The sequence below is a fragment of the Triturus cristatus genome, chromosome 2_2 (genome assembly GCF_964204655.1).
Source record: "Triturus cristatus chromosome 2_2, aTriCri1.1, whole genome shotgun sequence".
Lineage (NCBI taxonomy): Eukaryota > Metazoa > Chordata > Amphibia > Caudata > Salamandridae > Triturus > Triturus cristatus.
The window spans coordinates 1,169,162,715-1,169,189,959 of NC_140582.1; the positions used below are offsets into that span (position 1 = coordinate 1,169,162,715).

The 27,245-nt window shown below is 50.5% G+C and overlaps 1 protein-coding gene across 13 annotated transcripts in view; it reads left to right on the forward strand.

Moving 5' to 3' along the window:
• Nucleotides 1–27,245, forward strand: part of LOC146863313 (uncharacterized) — a 365,986-nt gene that overhangs the window by 142,235 nt on the left and 196,506 nt on the right. The window lies entirely within an intron of this gene.

The following is a 27,245-nucleotide window of genomic DNA, read 5'->3' on the forward strand; positions in this document are numbered from 1 at the left end:
TTCCAGCTCAAGTGTTTATGCAACTAATAGCGATGATGGCCTCTTGCATCTTCATAGTTCCTCATGCAAGACTCCAGATGTGTCCTCTCCAAGAGTGCTTAGCGCGCCAATGGAACCAGGCCCAAGGTCAATTAACAGATCTGGTGTTGGTAGACGGTCGCACCCATCGTTCTCTGCAGTGGTGGACCACCACAAACCTTTCCAAAGGTCGACCGTTCCTTGACCCCGTTCCCCAGATAGTACTAACAGACGCATCGCTCTCTGGCTGGGGAGCTCATCTATTGCATCTCACCGTGCAGGGTACATGGACACCTCAACAAAAGTTAGTCCATATCAACCATCTGGAGTTACTAGCGATCTGCTTAGCCCTAAAATCTTTTCAAACAGATTTCATGCAAGGCACTCCTAATCCGCACAGACAACATGACAGCCATGTACTATATTCAAAAACAAGGCGGCACACACTCTCCACAGCTCTCAGCTAGCACAGAGCATATGGAGATGGGCCATACCCCAGAAAATCTTTCTCCTAGCTCAGCATGTCCCAGGAGTCCAACACTATGGCAGATCTGCTCAGCAGACAAACACAACAAATCCACGAGTGGGAACTCTACCCACAAGTTCTACACCCGTACTTTCAGATGTGGGGGCATCCACAGATAGACCTCTTCGCCACCCACGAAAACACCAAATGCCCAAGCTTCGCCTCCAGATATCCACACCCATTGTCCAAAGGAAATGCAATATGGATGAACTGGTCAGGCAGATTGGCGTACGCTTTTCCGCCTCTCCCACTCATTCCACTAGTGGTGCGCAAACTACAGCAACACTCCCTCACACTAATCCTAGTAGCTCCAACTTGGGCCAGACAACCGTGGTACACCACACTGCTGGAACTATCTGTAGTACCGCACCAAAAATTACGCCTCTCTCCACACCTCTTAACCCAGAACCATGGAGAGATCAGACACCTGGACCCGGCTCAGCTCAACCTTGCGATCTGACTCCTTAAATGCTAGAATTCAGTTATCTAAATCTTCCCCCTGACTGTATGAACGTAATCAAGGAAGCTAGGCGACCCACCACTAGAGCGTGCTACGCCTCCAAGTGGAAACGTTTTGTTGTCTATTGTCACAACACCATCAGTCCCCTAGACGTCGCCATTCAACACATCATAGGCTACTTACTCCAGCTACAAAGGTGTAATCTAGCCTATACATCCATTCGCCTGCACCTCGCAGCCATAGCAGCTTACCTACAAAACAGGCAACATCTATCACTCTTTAGAGTACCTGCCATTAAAGCCTTCATGGAAGGCCTTAAAAGAATTCCCCCCCAGAGTGCCACCCTCACCTGTGTGGAACCTTGATATCGTTCTCACCAGACTAATGGGGCCTCCCTTCGAACCACTGCACAAATGTGAACTCCAATTTTTAACGTGGAAAACCGCTTTTCTCGTAGCCATCACTTCCCTCAGAAGGGTCAGTGAGATACAAGCATTTACCATTCAAGAACCTTTTCTACAAATGCACCATAACAAATTTGTTCTCCGTACCAACCCAAAATTCCTCCCTAAAGTCATTTCTCCCTTTCACCTAAACCAATCTGTAGAATTACCAGTATTCTTCTCGCAACCACAGACCGTTTCAGAAAGAGCTCTCCACAGACTAGATGTCAAACGAGCCTTACTTTACTATATCCAAAGAACACAACCTTTCAGAAAGACCAAACAACTGTTTGTCTCTTTCTCTCCACCACACAAGGGCAACCCCATCTCCAAGTCGGGGATACCTAGGTGGATTGTCAAATGCATTCAGATTTGCTACCACAAAGCAAAACTAATGCTATCCGTTTCCCCTAAAGTCCATTCTACACGTAAAATAGGGGCTTCAATGGCTTTTCTAGGAAACATCCCATTAGATGATATCTGCAAAGCAGCTACATGTTCAACACCGCACACTTTCGCTAAACACTATTGTGTAGATGTGCAAACTAAGCAATAGGCTAGTGTGGGCCAGGCTGTACTCAAAACATTATTTCAAACCACTGCAACAGATACGGGTGGTCGCCGCTAAGGGTGGGTACTGCTATATAATCTATGCACAAGTGTTTAATCTGCAGCTCATATGCCTCGAACGGAATATGCTTCTTACCAGTATGCATCTGTTCTTAACATGTAGAGCTGCAGATCTACACATGCCCTCCCCGGCTACCTTTATCTGTTCCAGTTTATCTTATTTAGATACAACACACATGGGCATCTTCACTGTTATTACTACGCTCCATCTTTCCCTGCTGGCGAGAAACAATCTGAGGATGGAGCCGAAGCCCATGCGCAATACGATCCAAAGGAGGAGTCACCCACCTCGTGACTTCCAAAGACTTTCCAAGAGGAAAAACTGCAAACATCCGGGCCCAACACCAGATGGCGATCTATGCACAAGTGTGTAGATCTGCAGCTCTACATGCCAAGAACAGATGCATACTGGTAAGTAGCATATTCCTTCTCTCCATAGGAATACATTGACTGTTTTCCCTTGAAAAAATGTCGAAGTGTTGAGTTGAATTGTTTGAAAATCAGAAAAACTACAACTGTGCAAAACTGATTTTACTCACCTTTTGTCTAGTATATGTCCCAGTTTGATATCTAGGCATATCACAGTAGAAAAAGTAACTTAAAAAGTAATCTGAAACTAATTTTGTCATTTTAACTTGCTTGTATTTCAATCCACTGCATTTGAACCTGCATTCAAATGTAAAACGCTGCATAAGATTTTGCAAAGCATTTATTTTACTTACCTGTGCCAGGCTTGGCTAGTTTCTAGAAATAAAACAACTTAACAATATTTGTATTCAAACAATTGGTTTGAGTTCTGTCTTTGAGTGTGTGACATCTGCTGATTGAGTTTGTACAACAAATGCTTAACACTACCCTCTGATGAAGCCTTACTGCTGGCCCACACTATCACAAATGGAGAGTAAGGTGCGATCTACTTTTACCTCTGCCTACCTTTGGGGTTCCACGGGACTCTGCACACTATACCTCAGTTTGGTGTAGTATATACAGTCCGCTTCCTACACTACTACATAGACTGTGAGGTCCGTTCTCCGACACTTTTGGATTGAACCCCCTACCCATGAACTAGTCCATGCGGTACATCTCATGGGAGAGGGACATCACCTTACCCGTTGGTTATACAAGGGCATCAGGGCACACTCAGGAATACCACTAACTCTACTCCGAGCGAAGTGGACCATGGAATTGGGCAAGGACCTAACTGATGGGGAATTCCAATATGGAAGCCCATTCTTTAAGTGTTTTGGAACGCAAAATTTAAATATATACAATACATGATTTTACACAGGGCAATAGTGTATACCCGAATGCACAACTCCCTTGTCCTCTGTCAGGAGGGTGATGCTGACCTACTCCACATGTTATGGGATTGTTCACGGTTAAGAGGATTTTGGCACACGATAAGATACAGGGTGCAAGAAAGAACTGATACTGATGTCTGGTCGACAGCAGAGTTGCCTATTGGGTCTGCACAGATGTCCCAAAGGGCAGAAAGTCCGTTACAGATTTGCGGACCTGACTATTTTAATAGCGAAACGTGCCATCACTGTGAGATGGAAATCTGCCCCCCTCCCCCACCCTTTACACCACTTTCATGGCATGCAGAAATGACTCGTTGGGTTACCACAGAGTCCGATTATTAGACAAGAATTTCGTGGTCTACGTAAAATACTCCTCTCTATGGAATGGGATCAGGTGCTGGAAGCTTTGAAAACTATAGATCCATTGGCTACTCCAACATCTCAGGCCGCAATTACACCTTCCACATTCATATTAGCCAACTCCACCGAACCCGTATAATGCCATATGTCTCACACGGTCTTATTAATAGGAGCATAAAAATGTATATTAGTAAAACTGTTTGGGTGAGAGAATATAACCTTTAGTTACCACAATTACATAGGAAGCCAGAGAACCGGGGAGGGGGTTAGTGTTAGTTTAAGTTCTAGTAGTTTATAGTTGACTGCGTAGCTATGAGTTTTATAAAATGAAGCTGTCCATTTACAATTGTAATTCTCATCCAATATACTTGCTACACTGCTGTAAAGTAAAATGGTAATATGTATAATTGCTCATGTATACGATTGCAGTTTGGTTGTATTACTGTATCACTAGACCACCTGTTAAATTGTTCTTTTTACTGACCAGCTGTGAATCTCATATGCTATAAGAATCGAAAAAACTCAATAAAATTGTGTAAAAAAAAAAAAAAAAGAATAATAAGACCGTGAGGTCCATCGTCACTGCCATTTTACCCATTCGGTCCTCCAGGACTTCCTAGACTGTATTTGTTTGCAGACCTACCTCTGGGGAGGTTTTGCTTGGGTATCCATTTTAAGGTAAGCAATCTGTGGCTAGAAGTCTCGATTAGATGAACAAGTTTTGCAGCGTGAATCTTTCTGGATTCACTATGCTGTGCATTATTCCGCGATCTTGTGGTTGGGTCCGGATTCGTAGTCTTTTCGTTTTTTTTTTTTTTTTTTTTTTTTTTTTTTTTGTAGCCCAGGTGGGCGGCGACGACCACCATTTGGTGCACCTTCCGTGACGTCGTCGTGCTTCCTGCGGAAGTCCCACCTTTGGGGCGCCATTTTCAGATTCTTTTTTCCGCCGTTGGGTCTGGATCGTCATCGAGAAGCTCCAGAGTTACAACCGAAGAAAGAAGAAAGAAAAGCGAGTTTCGTCGACAAATACATCGGAGTTTTCACAGGAAAGGAGGTTATTTCATCAGCAGCGCGAAGAAAGGAGGTTCAGCGCCCTTTTTCTTCGACGACCTGGGAGAATGCGCACTCAGAGGCCCTGAGCGCGATGGACAAGACGCCATTCAAGTTCTGCCCAAACTGCCACCACAAATTCGCGCAGAAGGACCAGCATCCGGTCTGCAACCTCTGCCTACCGGTCGAACACCAGAGTAAGGACTGCAACGCCTGCTCAGCCTTCGCGCCGAAGACGCTCAGGGTGAGAGATCGGCAGAGAAGAGCCAACGCCAGCATGGATGGCAAGGGTAAGGCCCCGTCGCTCTACGATCTGGGCCTCTCCTCGGACGACGAGGACAACGTCGCCGGGACAGCCGAAAACTTCACGGTCGTAGAGACCGACAAGAAAAAAGAAGACTAGGTAAGAGAATCGTCGAGCGAAAAACAGAGTACCTCAAACACGAGGGTGACTCGAAAAAATCTGAGTCTAAGTCCACGAAGGGAGCCCCGGCGCCGAAAATTTCGACGACCAAAGGGGGAACCATGGACAAGAGGCCGAGCGGATCCTTAAAGAAGGACTCCCTGGTGCCGAAAGGCAAGGGTCGTCGAAGACAACCCAGGGAGCGGCCCGATCGACACTGAAAGAACGGTCGACGTCGACGCAAGTTTCGACGAAAAGATCCGCGGTCGACGCCGAAAGCATCTCCGAGATGGAGAAAAAGAAAAGACGGCTCGAGGCCGAAATGGAGAACATCCTTCAAAGGAAGAAGGAGTTTGACGCCAAGATGAAGGAATTCAAGATTCCAACGGTTTCATCGGCGGACGTCGTCGAGGTCGAGGAAGAATTCGACACCGAGGGACTGATGAGGGATCTCGAAGAGGAAGACGAGACCTATTATGAAGAGGAAGCCGAGGAAGAAGACCAACAGTCGGTCTACGGCTCGGCACCATCGACCAGCCACGAGATTGAATGGCAGGATCTCGACACCGAGAACCCGGAGGAGTCCGTGGACACGTACCCTTCGAGGCCTTCGCCACCCGACGACATCGGGGTGTACAATATGGTGGTCAGGAGCGCAGCGACAGCCTTCGGCGTCAAACTCGACGAAGAGAAGCCGAAAGCCGATTTTCTCGTCGAAACCCTGCTCCCCATCCAGACGAGGAGCCAGTTCCTCCCCAAGCTTCAAAGCGTGATGAATCAGGGGAGAGAAGCCTTCAAGGAACCAGCGACCTGCCGGTCGATTACTCCCAGGACTGAGAAGAAGTATAAGCACTCTTCCCTCGACCCCCCCCCTTACATCAAAGGTAGCGTGACCGCAGACTCCATCATAGCGTCCACGGCCAGGAGAAGGGCCAACGTACCAGCAACCTCGGGCCCACCACCTGATAAAGAGAGCAGGAGGATAGACCTCACAGGAAGAAAGGTCGAGAGGAACGCCGCTATGCACTGGCGCATGGCGAATTCCAATGCTCTCCTCAATAGACACCAGTACCAGCACTGGGACGAGATGGGAGAGCTAGTAAAGCATCTCCCTGAAGAATACCGCCAGAGAGCCTCACACCTAGTTGATGAAGGCAAAAACATCGCCAACTCCTGCATAAAGACGGCGTTGGACGGGGCAGAGACTTCAGCAAGACTCATGGCCATAGGGGTCACCGAGAGAAGGCATGCATGGTTAAGAATCTCGGGATTCAAACCGGAGGTGCAGAACAACATCCTTAGCACCCCCTTCAACGGAGAGACACTGTTCGGAGCAACAGTTGACGAGAAGCTCACCCAGCTAAAAAGAGATAACGAAACGGCGAGGTCCATGGGAGCCCTACAGCAGAGGGGAATGAGGCGAGGCAACCCCTCAAGGAGACCCTACGGTAGGGGAGGAAACCAACAGGGCCCGTCGCACCAGACGTTCCAGCAGGGTCAGCAGGGTGAAGGTCACGGACAGGGTCAGCAGAAGCAAAACTGGCAGTACCAGCCCCGGGGCCAGTCCTTTCGCGGGAGAGGGAACGGACGTGGCCAGAGAAGGAGAGGGGGGGGAGCAGCCCTCATCAAAGTGACTCTGCACGCAGGAGGACGCCTACCCTCGACATGCCCCCAAGGGTGAGGCGCGAAACAGTAACATCAAGGGGGAGAGAAGGATCAGAAGCCTACGAGCATACAACACCAGTAGGCGGAAGGCTGAGACTCTACCTTCACGAGTGGCAGCGTATAACCACAGACAAGTGGATACTGAACATCATGCAGTACGGGTACTGCGTAGATTTGGAAAGGAAACCGCCAAACAGGAAGCCAAGGGGAAGGCAAAGATCGGGCCAAGAACTGACCCTACTCAGAGAAGAAACACGGAAGCTTCTACAAAAAGGAGCCATAGAGCCAGTGCCGTTCAGAGAACGCAACAAGGGGGTCTACTCAAACTACTTCGTGGTCCCGAAGGTAGACGGGAGCCTCAGACCCATCCTAGACCTGCGATACCTAAACAAGTTCGTCAGAACGCAAAGGTTCAAGATGACTTCGCTGCAGGAGGTGCTGCCCCAAATAAGACATGGAGACTTCATGGTCACCGTGGACCTCAAAGATGCCTACCTGCACATCCCAGTAAACAGAAGACACAAGGGACTTCTAAGGTTCAACATCGACCAGGAACACTACCAGTTCACAACCCTGGCATTCGGATTAAAATCAGCACCAAGGGTTTTTACAAAATGCCTGTCGGCGGTCGCGGCCCACCTACGAAAGCAGGGGATACACGTCTACCCCTACTTAGACGACTGGCTGGTCAAGGCAAACTCGTGCGAAAAGTGCGCAACGCACACAACGCGTAACAGACACTCTCACGAACCTGGGGTTCTCAATCCACTGGGGGAAGTCGTCGATGGAACCGGAGCAGGTGAAGATTTTCCTGGGGGCAAAAATCAACTCCCTGAGCGGCACCGTGGTGCCCAGCGACAGGAGGACAGATGCCCTACTGAAGGAGACGCGGCTCTACCAGAAGGGGCGAGCTCTGACAGTGAGGGCGGTGAGCAAATTGATGGGGATGATGGCGTCGTGTATCCAGCTAGTGCCGAATGTACGCTTGCACATGAGACCATTCCAGGAATGGCTACAACAGCAATGGTCACAAGCAAACGGAAGTTGGGAGGATCTAGTGGTTCTTACGCACGCAGTGCAGAAGGAGATAACTTGGTGGAACAGAGACAACATGACAGCAGGGAGAAGCCTGACACCACCAAACCCAACAATGACCATTACCACGGACGCATCGCAAAAGGGATGGGGGGCACATATGGACAACCTCAGAGTGAGGGGTCTGTGGGCTCCAGCAGATGCGGTTCGCCATATCAATTACCTCGAGTTGAAGACAATCCTACTAGCCCTGAAGGCATTCCAGAGGCACCTGTACAACCAGAGGGTGTTGGTTCAAACAGACAACACCACGGCAATGTTCTACATCAACAAACAGGGGGGGACAGTCGTTCCCTCTCTCCTCTCTGGCTCAGGAGATTTGGAGATGGGCCATAGCTCTCAGGATAGATCTACTGGCAATTCACCTACCGGGGAAGGACAATGTGGAGGCAGACTGGCTAAGCAGGCAGACCTCTGCATCTCACGAGTGGGAGCTCAATGGCCAGGAAACGAAGAAGCTTTTCCGGAGATGGGGAACTCCCACAATAGACCTATTTGCAACACGCCAAAATGCCAAAGCTTCGCGTCCAGGGAACCAGATCAGCAATCCCAGGGGAATGCCCTATGGATAAGCTGGTCGAGGACATTTGCCTACGCCTTTCCACCGATACCCCTGTTGCACACAGTGCTCAACAAGTGCAGGACCAGCAACATGACTCTAATCCTAGTGGCTCCGCAGTGGGCGAGGCAGACATGGTTCTCACAAATTCAAGAAATGGCGCAAGGCAATCCGTACAGGTTCGAGAGGAGAAACGACCTGCTCTCAATGCAAAACGGGGAGGTCCTGCACCCAGAGCCAGAGACCCTCAACCTGGCAGCATGGCTCCTGAAGACCTAGAGTTCGCACACCTAAGGTTGCCTCAGAGCACTATGCGAGTGCTACGGGAGGCAAGGAAACAAACTACAAGAAAATGCTACAGCGCAAAATGGAAAAGATTCACGGTGTGGTGCAGGAAAAAAGGCCTGCAAAACAGAATGACAAGAGACTCAACTGTGCTGAGGTACCTCACACACCTTCTAAAGAGTAACCTCTGCTCGAGCTCCCTAAGGGTACACCTAGCAGCGATCGTTGCCTACACCAGAGGTGAGAAGGGTACAAGTTTCTTCACCTCGCAGGTGGTGAAGAGATTCATGGAGGGAGCCAAAAGAATGCCCCCCCCGAAAAGGTTGCCGCCGCCGGCATGGAATTTAAACGTGGTTCTGACGGAGCTCATGAAGGCGCCGTTTGAACCCATTCACAAGGCCACTCTGCAAATGTTGACGATGAAAACTGCCTTTCTAGTGGCCATAACCTCACTACGCAGGGTGAGCGAGCTTCAGGCACTAACGCTACAGGAACCCTACATTCAAATTCACAAAGACAGGGTAGTCCTGAGGACGGACCCACACTTCATGCCCAAGGTAGTGTCGGCGTTCCACATGAATCAGAGTATCCAGATACCAAGTTTCTTCCAAAACCCGACTACAAACGCAGAAAAGGCACTGCACACCCTCGATGCCAGAAGAGCGGTGATGCACTACATTGAAAGAACCAAGGAACTCAGGAAGTCGAAGCAGCTGTTTGTGTCCTTTGCTACTAGCTTCATGGGTAGACCAGTGACCAAGGGCACCATCGCCAGGTGGATTGCCCTCACTATTCAATTCTGTCACAAACAGGCTGGACAGGAGCTAGCGGAGGGGCCCCAGGCTCACTCCACAAGGAAGAAGGGGGCCACCGTTGCCTTCCTGGCAAACACGCCCATCCAAGACATTTGTCTCGCTGCAACTTGGGCATCTGTGCACACGTTCACGAAACACTACTGCGTAGACATTCAGATGAATAAGGAAGCACAGGTCGGACAGAAGGTGCTACAACACATTTTCAACGACCAACGATCATCTTCCACCCAGCCACCACAAAATTAGGAAAACCGCTACAAAGTCTATGCACAGCATAGTGAATCCAGAAAGATTCACGCTGCAAAACGAAAAGTTTCTTACCTGTCGGTGTAGTTTTGCAGCTTGAAGATCTTTCTGGATTCACTAGCGAACCCACCCACCTCCGCCAGGAAGATGAGGCTGGAGGAAGAGGGGGTGAAATGGAAAAGATCAAAGAAATGGAAACGTTCAGAAAATGGACAAAAGGATTAAGCAATCGCCTAGGGTAAAAAAAAAAAAAGAGGGAAAAAAGAACCCGAAGATGGCGCCCCAAAGGTGGGACTTCCGCAGGAAGCACGACGACGTCACGGAAGGTGCACCAAATGGTGGTCGTCGCCGCCCACCTGGGCTACAAAAAAAAAAAAAAAAACAAAGAAAAGACTACGAATCCGGACCCAACCACAAGATCGCAGACTAATGCACAGCATAGTGAATCCAGAAAGATCTTCAAGCTGCAAAACTACACCGACCGGTAAGAAACTTTTCGTTACTTAACTTCAGTAATGCCTTGTGGGGTAGAGTGACTACCTAGCTGCAGATTACTTACTGAATTTCCCATCCTTCTTGCTCCTGCAAATGGATTGTTCCAACAAGTATAGTTCCTGTAGGTCCTTGGGGCCTGCCTACTAATACAGCAGCATTCTTTCGTGGCTTCGTGCTTCAGGTGCTGAAATGTCCCGAAAAATAAATCACGTCTGTGGCCTTGGGTGGCGCCTATATAGGCAACTCATACGACACATTCAGCAGAGCAGATCGATGCCACCTACTAGTGCGCAGAGGTACTACTCAAATTTCTGGATCCAGTCTGATGCCTGGGGATTATTCTAAAGTATGGAATCTGCGGCTAGATAGTCTTTACCAGCTAAGGTGTTACTAAAGGTAAGCAACGTATTCATTATGCTGTAGCAAGGAGATTTTAGGGTTCAAGAAAGGGCTGCTTTAAGGAGGCAGTAAAGGGTTTTAAGGTTCAGGGTACAGTAGTGTTAAGGGGTAGCAAGGAGTTAAGGTACAGGGAAGGGAAACAATAAGGAGTGGTAGGGGATTTTTAGGTTAGGTTGTAGGGGGTTTCGGTTTCAGGGATTGCTAGCATTGAGGACACTGTTTCTCTAGAGTGCGCACCTGGGCTGCCACACACGTTATTTATCGCCACGCACGAGTGCCCTCCAGAGTGCGCATTACAAAGGGTCCTTTTGCTTATCAGCCGGAGAGCTCTTTACGCATTTAAAAATCAACAATGACACGGGCGCCAGCAATAAAAAGAACACAGGGCAGGGGTATCTGTATTCTTTAAAGTACATCCAAATTGAGCATGTTTACTGTGGGCTGCGACTGTCCTGGCATTTGATGTTACAGAATCGACTAAGCAGTGCACTGTAAATTTAAATATACGCATTACAAAAAGGATTGTTTTTCTCTTTTTCAACAACTATATTTTGTTTCTACCTTTTGTACATTTTACAATTTACAGACATTCATTTAATTTTAGCCGTAGACCAATGTTTCTCAAACCTTTGATTTATGGTGGTATGTGCAAGGTATAACTAAAGATTCCTTTAAATTCTATATTTATCTTGCCACTTTGCTGTGCTTCACACACGTCAAACATCTGGCTATATTTTCTGCTGTTTGTGTTAACTCAACTTATGTTTATAAACTCTGCTCAGTTTGCAGTTGGAGAAAGTAAAGTTAATTATGGTCCATTATTGCTGGGGTACATGAAGTGGGGAAAAAAGGGAAGGCTGTAGGAAGTCATTTTTTCATAGCATACAACAATGTAAATACCTGTAAATAAACGGTTTACATTTTGCAGTTAGAAAAGCAAAAATAAAGCACGTTCTGTATAATTCTGAAGTGTGATTTCAATAGGATCAGAACAAGTCAAGACCCTTTACTCTGTGTTGCACAAATAATAAATATTGACAACTTGATTTCCACCCACTATCTGTGCAATATAGTTTAAAACTGTATGTATGGGTAAATTTACTGACCATTTCAATGGAAATGTGCTCTCTAAGTGACAATGTGATAACACACCATGCATTAGTTGAATTTAAAAAATCGCCTACCTCGTGTTAATTAAAGCTAGGTGTGCAGCAAAAGTTGATCGTACTAAAAAATGGGGTGTGGTTCTAAAACGTTTGGGAAGCACTACGCTAGGCACAAGTGATGGCAGTAAAATGACACCAGAAAAGTAATGTTACTAAAGATCTTGGTCCAGATGAATGATGCTCTGGTCACAAAATACTGGTCGCACTTTGTAGTTCGCATAGATTTCCACGAAAGGTGTTCCAAGTGCCCCACACCCGGGTCCATTTTTTGAGGCAACTCCTATGCATATAGACTGCCTTTTCAGTTACCATAGCATTGTCCATATCACGACACCAATTTTGCAGCGTAGGAGTTTGCCTAGTTCCCCAGTTACGAGCTATATTTCGCTTCACCAACGTCATGCCTAGTGTTACCCAGTCCTGAGTCGTGTGGTTAAGGTTAGTCGGTTCCCAGATATTAAGCATCTTTTTGGTTCGGGTGGAATTTCTACCCTCGTGACCTGGGAGATTGTGTTCATCACTGCCTCCCAATATGTGATTTTAGGGCATTCCCAGATGGTGTGCAGAAATGTGCCAGGTAGGCCGCACTCTAAGGCAGAGTGGTGTGTCCGCTGCTCCCAGTTTATGTAGAAGCATACGTGTGTAGTATGTTCGGTGTAGAATTTTTAGTTGTATTAATCTTAGTTTAGAGGGGATTGCTACCTCCCTGGGGAATGGCAGCGCTTCCTGCCAGTCAGTCTCGTCCAGTGTTCCCAGGTCTTGCTCCCATCGTTCCTTAAAAGCTATCATGGGGGGGGGGGGGGCGTGGCCAAGTAAGATGGCTGACTGGTAGTGCACCGAGTCAGCTCCGGCCCCACGGACTCCTGAGAGCGGCCAAACGGGGGCTCTAGACCGGCGCTTTTCGTGGAAAACTATCGCGGGACGCCTGTGGAGGCAAATGGCCCGGCGGCGAGGATGAGGCGGCTCCGGTGCGGCTGGGAGGCAAGCGCGGACCCTGGAGCGAAGACCCAGCAACATGGCGGCGGACAGCCACGAGCGCTCGCCGAGCGGCGGATTCCCGGCTCCAGGAGAGTGACCAGAGACTGATCGCGGTGACCGCGCACCGGGAGGGGAACACCGCGACAGGAGAGAGGCTGGGCCGGACTCTGCAGGCGCCGGTGAGCGGACCATCACAAAGGGACACCTCTCCGAGAGACGTGCGGGCGGATGCGGAGATTGCGACCCTTCCGGAGCCCGTGAGGAAGGACGGACGGCCGGCAGGAGGTAAGTGGTCCGCCCGGACGGAGACCGCGCCAGGCTGCGGGGAGCGGGGGCGCCCGGGCGAGAAACGATGCCTGACTTCAAGATGGCGGCCGGGAGGGACACCTGCCGGCGCCGGGACCGGGGGAGCCTCCGCGGCGCTGGTTATCTGGCACGCGAGATGGGACAGATGCTGTGACAGATAGGAGCGGGTTGCGCTGGCGAGGACTCCCTGGGGCGCGACACGTGGACCTGATTGGGTGCCTGAGCGGAGCCGGGTCGGTCCCTGCTCTGGTCTCCGGGATCCCAGTAGCTGTGCAGCGTTGATCGGACGCGAAGAGGCCATAGAACCGGAGGAGGCGACGTCGTGTGGCACAGAGTGGGTGGTCTGATGGGGAAGTCGTCCCGTGCGCCCCCGACGAAAAAGGCGCCAAAGCCTCAGGAAAACCAAGTGGCGAAGTACTTCCAGGCGCGCGCCAGCACTGCGGACGAGGGTGGTCCAGGCGGAGGGGAAGACATGGCCTTGACGAAGGACGACCTGGTGGCTGCGCTCCGGGATTTCAAGAGGGATCTCTGCGGTGAACTTAAAAGGGACCTCCACGCCAGCCTGGACCAATTGCGTGGGGACCTAACGGAAAAGCTTGGCGATCTGCGCAGAGATGTGGACGCCGTGGGGTCGCGCACCCTGGAAGTGGAGGAGAAGGTGCAATCCCTGGAGAGTGCGGCTCAGGCTTCCCGGTCGGAGTGCGCGGAGCTTCGCGCTCAGCTGGCGCAATCTACTCTGAAGCTGGAGGACTTGGAGGACCGTTCCCGGAGGGAGAATATACGGGTGAGAAACTTGGAAGAAGGCGCAGAAGGTCCGGACCTGGAGGCGTTCATCATAGGTCTCTTTGGAGAGGTGGTAAACAGGCCAGACCTCAACATAAAAGTGGATCGGGTGCACAGGGTCGGACCACCGGTCCACGGCGAACGCCGGAGACCTAGGGATGTCCTAGCAAAGCTGCACGCCTTCCCGGTCAAGGAAGCCATTCTGGAAGCGGCCAGGAAGAAGAAGGAAGTCTCGTTCCAGGGCCACAGTTGCTCTCTTTACCAGGACTTGTCGCAGGCCACACTTGTTCGGAGGCAGCAGCTCCGCCCGGTGACCAGCAAACTCAGGGAGGACAATGTGCGCTATCGCTGGACCTACCCCTTTGGACTCAGCTTCGAATGGCACAATAAAAGACATCACATCACGGACTTGAGTGAAGGGGTGCGTATCCTGGGCCTCCCGTCGGCACCGGAGGAGGGAGGTGGCCCGGGGCCATCCGGATCAGTGGCAGTCGGCTCTCAGGGGGAGCAGTGGCACAGAGCGCAACGCCAGCGAGGAGGGCCTCACCGTGAGTAGCGGCCGCAAGTTGGGAGAACGGGATTCTCCGGGATGCAGTTCTTGAACATCCGCGGGGGGCCCTCCGGCCGGGAGGGTCCCGGGAGCCCGAGCGGCGACGCCAGGTGGCTGGCAACGAGTCTGTGACGGCCCAGCGGAGAGGGATGCGGCAATCTCCACAGAGACACTGAGGCTACATGGACACTGAGGTTTTTGTTTTTCTCTATGAGCCCTTTGTTTGGCCCACATGTCGTTGTTGCTCTGCCGGTTGCGGAGCAAGTTAATGAGGTTAGGAGTTCGATGGGGCGGGGTCTTGGTTACTTCCCCTGGAACTACCCCAGGCATGTGGGGTTCCATGGTTGAGAGCTTGTGGTGGGGGGGGTGCGGGAGGGAGGGGGGGGGTCTGAGGGGGTCGGGTTGGGGGGGGGGGGGTGTCAGAGGTAGGCTGCAAAGAAGTCGTGAAGAGGGACCGGGGAGAGGCAATGAGATGTTAGGAGGGGGTCCCGGGAGGGGAGGAGGACAGGCGCTGAGGGTTGGCATCGGCGGATCCTACAACACGGGGTGGAGAGGGGGGCATACACTTATTTAAGATGGTGACGTGGGCTACATGGAACGTGAAGGGCCTGAATTCACCCCAGAAGAGACAGCAGGTCCTGAAGTACATTGTGGATCGGCAGGTCAAGGTAGTTGCTCTGCAGGAAACGCATCTTACAAGGGAGGACGTGGGTAGGCTCAAGCATAGGGCTTTCCCGCAGATTTTTCACTCAGCGGCCACCACCAAACACAATGGAGTGGCGATATTGTTCCACAGCTCGATGCCATTCCAGATAGTGGACTCGCAGAGAGATAAGGAGGGGAGATGGCTCATGCTCAAGGGGCGGCTTCAGGGCCAACTATGCACCATTGCGGTTGTCTATGCTCCGAACACGGGCCAGGCGGTGTTCACAGCTCGCATGTTGGGGTCCCTGGGCGGATTCGCGGAGGGCCCCATCATTCTGCTGGGGGACTTTAATTGCCTGTGGGATGGTGTCCTAGACGGCTCTCACGTGGCGGGGGCAAGATCATCAGTGTTTTCCAAGCGAGTCAAGGACCGCTTCGATTCCCTCGGGCTGCGGGATGGGTGGCGGGCTCTCCATGAGACGGCAAAAGACTACACTTTCTACTCCCATGTCCACCGGACTTACACTCGCATAGATTACATTTTCATTAGTCAGGCATTAGTGGGGAAGGTGGCAGGGGCGCAGATTCTCCCCCTTTCGGTCTCGGACCACGGGATGGTCCTATTGGAGCTTCAGTGGGGGGAGCGGGGTCGTGGCAGGTGGTACTTTCCGGGGGCCCTCTTGCGAGACCAAGTGCGGAGAGTGGAATTGACCGAGGCCATAGGGGAGTACTTCCAGGACAACCTGCCTGCTGACACCTCACATCAAAATACATGGGATGCCTTCAAGGCGGTGATGAGGGGCAAATGTATCCAACTACAGGCGTCGCTGCGGCGACAACCAGCATTGGAGTGGGAGGCACTGGAGGAGGAACTTAGGGGGTTGGAGGGCAGACATAAAGATAAACCCACTCGAGCCCTGCAGCGACAACTCACGGCGGTGAGGGGTAAATTGCGGGCGATATATAGCGCCAGGGCGGAATATACCTTACTGAGGCTGCGCCGCGCTGGGTATGAACAGGGGGACAAGGTGGGTTCTCAGTTGGCCTGAAAGCTTCGCATTCAGCGGGCAAAATCCTATGTGGAAGGCATTCGGGTTGGGCCAGACCGAGTCACACACGAGGAGGCAGCGAAGACCAGAGCCTTTAGGGATTTTTATGGTGAGCTGTATGGGGGGAGCTCGCTGGCGCACGACGCGCAAACGGCATATCTTGATGGGGTGGAGTGCCCCCAGTTGTCAGCGCTGGACCGGGACCGGCTGGACGAACCGATTTCCGTGGAGGAGGTGCGAAATGCCATAAAGCGTCTCAAGCTCCACAAGGCACCTGGGCCCGACGGCTATACCGCCCACTTTTATAAACACTTTGTGGACGAGCTCGCCCCGCATCTGACGGCTCTGTTTCGGGCGGTGGCGAAGGAGGCAAGAGTGTCCAAATCAATGGCAGAGGCGGTGATTACGGTCCTACCTAAACCGGGCAAGGACCCGCTGGTGTGTGCATCATACCGCCCCATAGCACTTCTGAACCTAGATGCCAAGCTCTACTCCATGATCCTAGCTAGCCGCCTCGATGACCTGCTGCCTCGATTGATCCATCCGGACCAATCGGGCTTCATTAAAGGGCGCCAGACGCACGATAATATACGGCGTACCATCCACCTTATTGAGAAATCATCCAGATTTAAGATCCCAGCGGTGCTAGTAGGATTGGACGCTGAAAAAGCGTTCGACCGCGTAGATTGGCCCTTCCTCTTCTTAACCCTGCAAAAATTTGGGTTCGGGGACGCTTTTATGGAGATGGTGCGAGCCAACTACAGCCATCCCTCCGCGAGAGTAGTGGTCAACGGGACCCCTTCCGAGCCCTTCCAGCTGACTAGAGGTACCAGACAGGGGTGCCCGCTGTCCCCTCTGCTTTTCGCCCTCCGCATAGAGCCACTAGCCATTCGGGTGAGGGAGAATGCTTCCATTAAAGGGATCCGATTTGGAGGGGAGGATCACAAAATCTCCCTCTTCGCGGATGATATTCTGCTGACTATAGGGGAGCCACAGGTCTCTCTGCCCGCAGTACAGGAGGAATTGAGGGACTTTGAGAGAGTGGCAGGGTTCAAGGTCAACATGACAATCCTACATACTCAATCTCACGCTCTCGCGAGCGGAGGTGGCCTTGCTCAAAGCCCAGACGACGCTCTCATGGGCCCAACACTCGCTACAATATCTAGGGGTACAGCTGACACCGACGGTTTCGGGACTGTACGGGGCCAACTACACCACAGTTTTGCCACACTTGCGGCAGGAGTTGCGGCGGTGGACGCCCTTATACATATCCTGGTTGGGGCGAATCAATGCGGTAAAAATGATGGTGCTGCCCCGGATCCTTTACTTGTTTCAGGCCTTGCCGATCCCGCTGGAGAAGGCATTCCTTCCGCAGCTGAAGACACTGATCACTCAGTTTGTATGGCAAGGAGGGAGGGCTCGGCTCCCCTTCACGGTGCTTCGGAAACACAGGACGGATGGAGGGATGGGGCTACCGGACTTTGAGCTATACTATCAAGCGGCCCAATTGCGGGTCGTGCTGGAATGGACGGTACGGGAGTCGGAGAAGCATTGGCTTCATATGGACCGGGCGATAGCCGGCAGGTCCATCTGGGACCTGCTGTGGAAACCGAGGGGAGATAGACCGCCGAATGCATATCTTAGCACGCCAACGCGCACTACATTGGAGGTTTGGGATAAAGTCACGCGGAGGGAGGGGTGGACGACATTCCCTTCCCCTTATACCCCGATACACTTTAATCCGGCCTTTGCTCCAGCCAGAGAGGAGGGTCCCTTTGATGGGTGGCGTGAGGGAGGGTGCCTAAAGCTGGCGGACCTATTCGATAAGGGGGCGTTCCGCTCGTTCCAGAACTGTAAGAGTGAGTTTGGGGTCCCCCACAGTGAGCAGTTCCATTACTTGCAGCTCAAACACTGGGCCACGGCGCCGCCGTTCAGGGAGGCGGGCTGCCGGAGCCTTACGGAGGTGGAGAAGCTGGTGCTGTCACGGGCAGGCTCGACGAAGGGGGCGATTTCGTCTCTATGGGATGCTGCTGACTACACTACACACACCCAGGGCCAGACATATGGAATTCTGGGAGCGTCTCCTGGGGAGGGAGGTTACTGAGGCTGAGTGGGGGGGCCTGTGGCGGGACATTCCTAGGCACAACTTGTCGGTAGGCTTGAGGGAAGCTCACTACAAGACCATCTTTGATTGGTACCTATACCCCACAAAATTGGCTAGGATCTTCCCGGGGACCTCTGCACTCTGCTGGCGGGGATGTGGTCTCCTCGGGGATTTCAAGCATATCTGGTGGGACTGCCCTAGTATTCAGCCTTTCTGGGCAGAAATTTTTGCGCAGATTAAAGAGATTTTGGGCTTTGAACCCCCCGGGGACCTTGCTCATGTCATCCTGGGTCTTCGGGGAGAGGACTGGGAGGGAGTGTCCAGGGGAGATAAAGCTATATGGTGGCTCTGCGTGGGGGCAGCTAAACTCACGGTGGCAGCCGCATGGAAGAAACAGGCTGCTCCCGCTCTGTCACTGTGGCATGCCCGCCTGTGGCGCCTGCTTTCGATGGAGCGCTTGGCGATGTGCTTTAGGGAGGATCCCACAGCCTTTGAGGAGTCCTGGGGCTCGTTGCTGACCTACCTATCTAGGGGCCTCCCGTCAGCCGTCTTCCCGCCCGCATGGAGGGCGATGCGTCTCTTCCGGACCTGGCTTTCCCCGGACTGAACAGGTTTCCCTTTTTTGTCATTTCGGACGCTATGCAGCAGCCTCTGGGGGGGGGGGTGGCGGGAGGGGGGCAGTGGGGGGGGGTGGGGGGTGGGACGGGGTACCAGAGGAGTCTGAGGAGGGGTTCCCCTGGGTCGCACTTGGAGCATCTGAACCACCTATGGGGCATTCTGTAGATACCTAGGGCCGGGGGACTCCCGGCAGTTACTTGTTATTGTTTGACTGTGCTTGTGCAAAGCTACTGTTATTCTGAAAATCAATAAAAACGATTGCTATAAAAAGCTATCATGGGATCTGGCATGTTAATGATTTTCTTGTATGGCTTTCTTACTTAGATGGTCCGTTAGGAGTCTGTCTTCTAGAGGTGAAGCCTCCGGTAACTGTGTGCCTTGTGGGATTACACCCAAGAGTGCATGTCTAATTTGCATATATCTAAAGGTCTGTCTGTGCCAACCCCGTATGTTGTCTGCAAGTGGGCTAGTGGAACAACCTCGCCCTTTTTCCAGATGTCCCCGACTTTTGTAATGCCCATCAGATCCCACTGTTGGAGCCCCTTTGTATTTTTCAGTTTGCTTGGGGGCCGGGTGTCCCATATTAGCGTGGCCTGTGTTAGCACCCCCTCCCAGCCCCTCTTGCGCTGTGCATCAAACCATATTCGGACCGTATGTGCCATTGGGTCCGTAAGTGTAGAGCGTCGTGTTTTGTTATATAGTGTCCCCAAGATCCCTTCTCTATCAAGGAGGTCTGTCCATGCGGAACGCCGGCTCGTCCTGTGGCACATGGAGCCATTGGTTTATGACAGCAAGTTGTGACGCTCAATAATACTGTTGTATGTTGGGGGGGCAATTCCACCGTCATACCATCCTAATGAGTTTGTGCAGGGCGATTGTTGCCCTTTTGTAGAGTTCCTCTGGTAGCCCGTTGGGCCACAGTGTTTTCCCCATGTGTAGTGCCCCATATGCTATCAGTAGTTCATCACTCGTCAGATCATTCTCCAGGTCTTCTGCCTCTTCAGGCCACAGTGTTTGCATGCGTATGCCTTTGAGGAAAGCTAAGTTGTCAGCTGTTGTGGCCTTGGGCGTGTATATCCGCTGAAAATGTACCGCAAAAGCGTCGACTATTTGTTGCGGATCTGCTGTAAGTGTGCCCGTCTCCAGCCGAAGCTGCGCCACCCAAATGCTAGCCTTTTTCTTTTTGTCGAGCCATGCTAAGAGTTTCCCGGCCTTGTCTATCATCTCGTAGACTGTTTTGGGTGCTTGAAATCTTAGATTTTGCCTCCTCCTACACATATGCCCTATACTCCTGTTTGGCCAAGTGCAGCTTTTGCATCGATGATTCGCCAGTGTCTGCTGTGTAGTCTGTTTTTGCCTGGGCTGCGTCTTGCTCTAAAGTCTCACATTGTTGCCATTTGTCCCGTTTGTGTTCTGTCACGAGGCATATGGCCTGTCCCCTGATCACTGTTTTGTAGGCTTCCCTTAGTGTCGTCTGGGATGAGACTATGTTTGCTTTCAGTGAAATACTGTTCTGTGGTTTTAACCAGTCCTTTCCCAATTTTTCGGTTTTTAAATACCAAGCATATAGAGGGAATATGCGACGTCTTCCCAGGGTGTGTGAGCTGTAGGTGAGCATCACTGGTGAGTGTTCTGAAATACCACAGGGCAGGTGTGCAATCTTTTATCTTGTCTAGCCCTGTTGCCTCTGTGAATATGTAATCGATTCTGGAGAGGCTGCCGTGTACCCCTGAGAGAAACGTGTAACCCCGCTCTTGCTGGTTAGACGCCAGATGTCCACTAGGCTGATCGCCTCCGTGAATTCAAGTAATTTCTGATTGGGTCCGCTGGGATCTCTGGGGGGTTGTCTATCTACAGATGCGTCAATGATGGTGTTGAAGTCACCCCCTATTGTGAGTTCTCCCGGTGGGAGTGATCAGAGAAATTTGCCCAGGGCTGGGAAGGTTGTCTGGTGCAGCGCCGGGGGGGATATATATCGACACCAGGTTGTAGGTCCACCCCTCCCATTGACAGGCTAGTGTCGCGAAGCGTTCCTCATCATCCGTCCAGGACCCTTGTATCAGTGAAAAACGTTTATTAATTAATATTCCTACTCCCCGGGATCCTGAGGTAAAGTCAGAGTGTGCCGCCATTTTGTAGCCCCATCTGTCCAGGGCTTTACATGTCGAGCCTACCAGGTGCGACTCCTGTATTAGAGCGACAGCAGGGCCCTTACGTTTAAAGTATTGCAGGACCAACCCTCTTTTTTTATTTTATCTCCAAGGCCGTTAATGTTCCACGAAAGTATAGTAAAGGGAGGGTGTGTCTTTTGGAGGGCTGCCTCCCAGGTGGTAGGGCCTTCTGTTAACGCTTCAAGGAGCTTTCTTTATGCCATCTTGTAAGTGAGCGTCTTGCCCCGTCTGTCGTGTACTGTCGCCTATCTGTGTATTGAATCTTACCTCGACCTCTTTGTGTACGAATGCATCTGTTATTCTGGAGTTCATTTTTGAAACTTCTGCCCTTAGGAATGTGATGTCTGTAGATATCGTGCTGATCGATGTTTGTACTTGATGCAGGGTTGCCATTATGTCATGTAAAGTGATCTCCTTTGGTTTGTCTTTTGGTGGGCCATCAGTGGCCTCTGAGGGTGGAACTGGCTGGTCTTTGGTGAATGTGTATTTGTCCAGCATATTGGTTTGGATTGTGCATTGGCCACGATCCCCCATATTGTCTCTCCAATCTTTTTTAGGGGGGGGTGGGCGCAGTTATCGCCGTTGCCTGACCACAGGAGATACTTCCACGTGCGGCCTACCAGTTTTCCTGCGCCTCATTGCCTGCCTCCCCCCCCGAAAGTGCAGGCTGTTTGTGCCCCTGATTCTTGTCTGTGGCAGGAGGTGAGCGGGGTTCGTTAGCCAGGTCACTCCACCCCAAGTGCAGGTCTGCTCTCCACGCCGTGGTGGTCTGGATACTGCAGCGGTGAGATCTTCTTTAGAGGTCTGGTTCTGGTGGTATTTTCCCCTTTTCCACGTATAGTCTATTGACCAGTTTGTTTTTGTGTGGGTTAATTAGCGCCTGGAGTCATCAGCGCGCTGTGTTTAATCTGGTAGTGTGACTGAGGGAGACTCCGCTGGGTCTATGGATATGTCGCTGCCTACCTCCAGCGTTCAGTACTGGCTGTGCTGATTGCGTGGCGGTCCTTCACTTGCGGTCCCAGCGTGCGTGTCTTACATGTAGTTTTGTTTGCGTTTCTGCTGCGTCGGGCCTTCAGCGTGTTCTGGGGGATTAGTTTCGATCTTCTGCCCCAGGCTCAGGGCTCCTCCAGTCTGTGTGCTGCTCTGGGGGGGGGGTTTGTCGCTGTGTGGCCTGCGGGCGACGTCAGTTTTATATCGCCGGCCCGCGTCTGTCGTTATAGGTGGCGGCGTTTAACTTTAGCCCCCGTATTCAACTACTGCGTCTAGGCCGCCAACCCTTCGCATGATACCGCTCTTTGATGGTTGTTCGTACAGGTTTTGGACTCTGTTCAGGCTTGCAGCAGGAGTTCTGGAACCCTCGGCAACGCCTTTCTTGTCTGCCTCCGTCGGATTAAGTACAGGATTTTGCAGGAGAGGTGCTCATTCAGGCTGTGGCCATCTTCGTTGGCTGCTAGCCACCACCCCGCCCATCTGCTATGTTTAGGTCCCGCCTACGCAGCGCGCCTGTGCTGCATAGGAGGACCTTTAGCTGTTCTGCTCTTTTTCGAAGCACATTCTCGTGCTTGTGGCGGCATCCACCTTGCGGGAGCACGCAGGGGCGCGCCACAAGCACGAGTATGTGCTTCCAAAAAGGAGCAGAACTTTGATTCATGCCTCACTCCCGGGCTCTTGCTCGCATTCACTCTCACTCTCTCTCCCCTTCTCGCTTTTTTTCTTGGCTGGTGCATGCCTTAACTTTTTTTTTTTTTTGCTTTCTGCAGGCACACTTCCCCCACTTTAAATAAACTTTAGTTTACCTATCGCCACACTCGCGGCCTCGGGCGCTCTATTCCGTCCTTCCTAGTTTTTCTCTGCCAGCTCTCCTAACTCCTGCCCCCTCACCTTACCCCGCCCCTCCCATTTTTCCAACACTGAGACAATTCTAAACTGCAGTTGGGAGGAGGTGCCAACCTTGCTTTCGCCCACGGCTCTTTCTGCGCAAATGCTAGGTCTGACTGCAGGTACACACATTTGTCTGTTGCACAGTGTGAACGGACTGATTGCATCTGCGGCTGTACCACTGCTGTAAAAGTGTGCACGATCACACTGTGTCTGCACCTCTATCTACCATGCATCCCCTGTAGACAGTCCAGTCCCCGTGCAGGTAAGTCGTTAGCACAACTGTTTGTAGCTTTGACACACTGTGCCCAAGCTCCTGCTCTTTACGCAGATTAGCCACCGTGTTTTCTGGTTGAGCAGTTTGTTCTGTTTTGCGTTTGTTCGTGCCGTCTGTGTTTGTATTGTACTTCGTCAGAGATTGTGAGATTATTAAAGAGAAGTGAGGTCATCCCGCAGTGTCCATCCTGCACTGTCTTTAACCTCCATTCTGAATATTACTGTTCTTTTCCCCTTCAAGTTACTGCGGGTTGGGCTGCTTTTAATCGTAAAGCCTAGTTTGCTTTGAATTTGTTATATTTATTTAGGCTATCGCTTTTTTGTCCATCTTGGTGTTTTAGGTGGAATCAAAGTAGGTTCGGACAACCTTATTTCAATAATAACAAATGCTGTGTTCAGTTTGTCCTCATTACATAGAAATCCATATATCACTGTGAAGGTCTCTCACTGCCCATGTTGTCCAGTAAGGCGGAGGGATATCTTCGAGGTCTAAGCTTTGGAGACGATTTCTGACCTTATGTGAGCTGCAGCTCTCATGCTACCTACAGTGGTTCAGAGGCGACAACCCCTTGGCACACGCTGCTTGGCTGTCTGCCAAACACAGGGGTCCATGCACTCCACTGACGGTGGGGTTAAAACCCACCCACATCACTCCTGTAGCACTCTCAAATGGCTGTTTGCCAGACCCCATCGAGCTCCCTACGCTTATCAAAACTCAAGCCTGTTAACTGTAACCACACTGACAAGTTCTCTTCAAAGTGTTGTTCCTCTAAGATTCTCACCCCCAACTCTGTCTGAGCTACACCTGGCCTCTAAATTCAAAGATGTCCTTAAAACTAAACTCCCCACTTTGTCTGAATTCAGGATAATCTTCCCCATCAGCTTCTTGGTTCACAAATGTCCACCAACACCCGATACTGCATTCCTAAACCAACCCTGCGTTGAATGAGCATTGCTCAAGGCAACCATTGTGACTTTGTACTGTGAAAGGGTTTGTGCAAGCTTCACTAACGTGCATCAAAGCTACAGCAATGTAAGATTCCCTAACATAACAGCAGCAGTGCACTTATCCGCAAAACGGAGAACCGATAATGGACAAGAGGCAGGTGCATCAGTGCAAAGCACTTCCTCTCCCTCGCCCTCGCTGTGTTACACCAACACAACTCAAGTACAAACAAGCATTGGCATAGCCAATAGGTCTCGCCTTTGGGACCTTATAAGTGTTTAGCCATGCAACAGTTGATGATGTTGTGCCAAGAATATTCTACTGCATAACTAAATACTTATAAGGTCCCAAAGACTAGACCTATTTGCTATGCCAATGCTTGTTTAAGTTGATCATGTATGGTCTGTTGAAACCTCTGTCACTCCGAACAATACAGTTGTGCAAGTGAAATATATTGGCCTAAGTTTAACATGCTTAGCATTGATAAAGTGCCCACCACCGAATCCAAGTAAGAAATACTTTGTACAACTTGCCAGAACTCTTCTGGTCGTCAATGGCACCTAACCAACTTTCTCTCCAGTGGGGTGTGTGGAGCACGTCTATGTTCAGTACTTGTGTTGCATAATGTTTTGTTTGAGTTGTGCATCTCTTTCCACAGGACCTTCTCTGTTTTGCGCAGCCTTAAACGTCCTCTTCCGGCATAGAAAGTCTGGCAATATGCTTGTGAAAATAACCCTTACTATGGTTATTGTGGAGTTGAAATGTGTAAGTAGCACTGTCCCCTTGAGCCCTCATTCTAGACAAGTACTATGGCTTTAGAATCTGCATCCATTTTAATCTCCTGATACCATGTTCGGCACTTTCTGCTGAAAGGAAGCCTTGTGCTTAAACCAGGACTGTGCTGCTAATACTTTCCTCCTCCAATTGTGAGACTACGTTTAGGTCCAAAGTAACTAAACCGTAATGTAATCTGCATAGAAGATCAAGAGATGGACAACACTGCAAGAGGATTGCTGCCCTAGAAATAGAGAACAAGAGCCAACACTCTGCAGACAATTTGGACAGCAAACGAAAGCGCCACGTGGATCTACAGATTTGCTTAAACAAATCAAGATGGTGAAGGCCAAATGTAAACTGCCAGGGCTTTTATCTTATCAGGCTAACCTGTGTTGTCAACTAGACTAGATAGATTGACACCACACTGTGACCATCTGCAGTGCTTTACTGAAAATTTAGAATGAGACCGTTGAAAGGCAGGAAACTATGGACTCGGTGTGTGGGAACTTGGTGACCATATGATTACTTCTTCTGTACTGTATGTAGTTGATTGGCTACTCAATAAAATTTTGCACTCGTTTTCACTGAACACCCTTTTGGGGTTTCAAGGACCGTCGTCTTGCAAGTGTCACACTTATACTCCTATATACTTCTTTAATCTTAATGGAAGTTGGCAGTGTGAATGTCCTAGTCTAATAGCCTTTATCAAAGGGGTCACTGTTTTTCCTAGCGTTCATGGTTATTTGGTCAGGTTGTTGCTTATAATTAAGTTGGTCCTTTGAAAAAGAGTACAGTGGGTCACTTTTCTAATTTAATCTTCAGAGAAGAAGCCCACTGATAGTATTGATCAATTCTGATTGGTCTTCTAAGAGCCTAGTATTGGATTCTTTCTACAAACCTGGGTGGTTTCAGACAAGGGCCGTCTTTTGGATATGAGTTTTTGTGTTGATGCTCCAGATGTTTCATACTATCATGATTTACTCGCGTGTTTGTGGTACTTGGTATAAGATCTTCAAGATCGAAGTAACACAATGTGCTCTAGTATAAATACGTTCATAGTGATAACCTTTAAACTTGTTCTTGCTGTTTAATGACTGTAGTTTCCTGATGGAACGCTCCAGCACCTTTGCTCTGCATCTGCTGCAACTGTTTCTTGAAAGCTCTCAAAGAAAAGTTAAATGCAGCAGGCAAGTCTGCTCTTGGTCATGTCACACTGGTGATACCTTATCCATGAGCGTCTGCAAAAAACAACCAGTGGGGTAAGATGCATTCATGTGAGGAGCATAAGAAAGGAGCACTGAGGAAATAGATGAGTGTGACGTCTTTCCTATTTGCAACAGCTGTTAAACGTGAAGCTAAAGTGAGTATATAGTTGTACAGACTAACAAAAGCAACCATGTAACGGTTATGTTTTGGGTATTTGTAAAACACGCCATCACTTGGTAGGGTGTCCTGGCTCTGAGAAGTTGAGTCTAGCCTCGACTGAGGTTGTCTGGTAGGTCTAGGCTCTGATTTGTTGAGGTATGTTGTTTCAGAGTTTAGGAGTGATGTAGGAGAAGGCCCGACAGCAGGTTCTGCGTATATGTGGAAGTAGAAATCTGGCCGAGTAGAGGCGCCTGGACGGTTTGTGAAAAGAGGTACGACTATTGATGTAGGCTAGGCCAGTGTTGTGTAGTGCTTTGAAGTTGTGTGCGAGTAGTTTGAACTCTGCTTGTTTGTGTACTGGTAGGCAGTGGAGCTCTGGGGTGCTGTGATGTGTGTGATGTTCGAGGAGTGTGATTCTTGCTGCGGAGGTCTATGCTGTCGCCTACTGAGTTGTTTGCTGATCCCTGCTTAGTGGATGTTCCCTTAGTCTGACTTGCTTGTGACGAGGGTGTATGCGTGATCGTTTTGCAGGTGCTTGTTGGGAGCCATTTGAAGATCTTCCTCTGTACCTTTTTGTTGTAGAAGCAGTAGGTTTTGATGGCATTGACTTGGGCAGTCATTTTGAATTTGCTGTCGATGGCAATCCCAAGTTCTTATTGAGTGGTTGTAGTGGGTTTTGGTTCTAGGTCAGTTGGACGCCTGGTGGAGTTCCACAGTGATGGGTTCTTTCCAAAAATCAGTACTTCTGTCTTGTCTGAGTTAATTTTGAGACAGTTGGTTCATCCATTTGGCAACTTTGAATGATTTAGCTCATTTTTCATCTGCACTCCAGTTGTCTGGGGTGGTGGTTAATCATCCTGAGTTCCTCCGAGTCCTAGCTGGC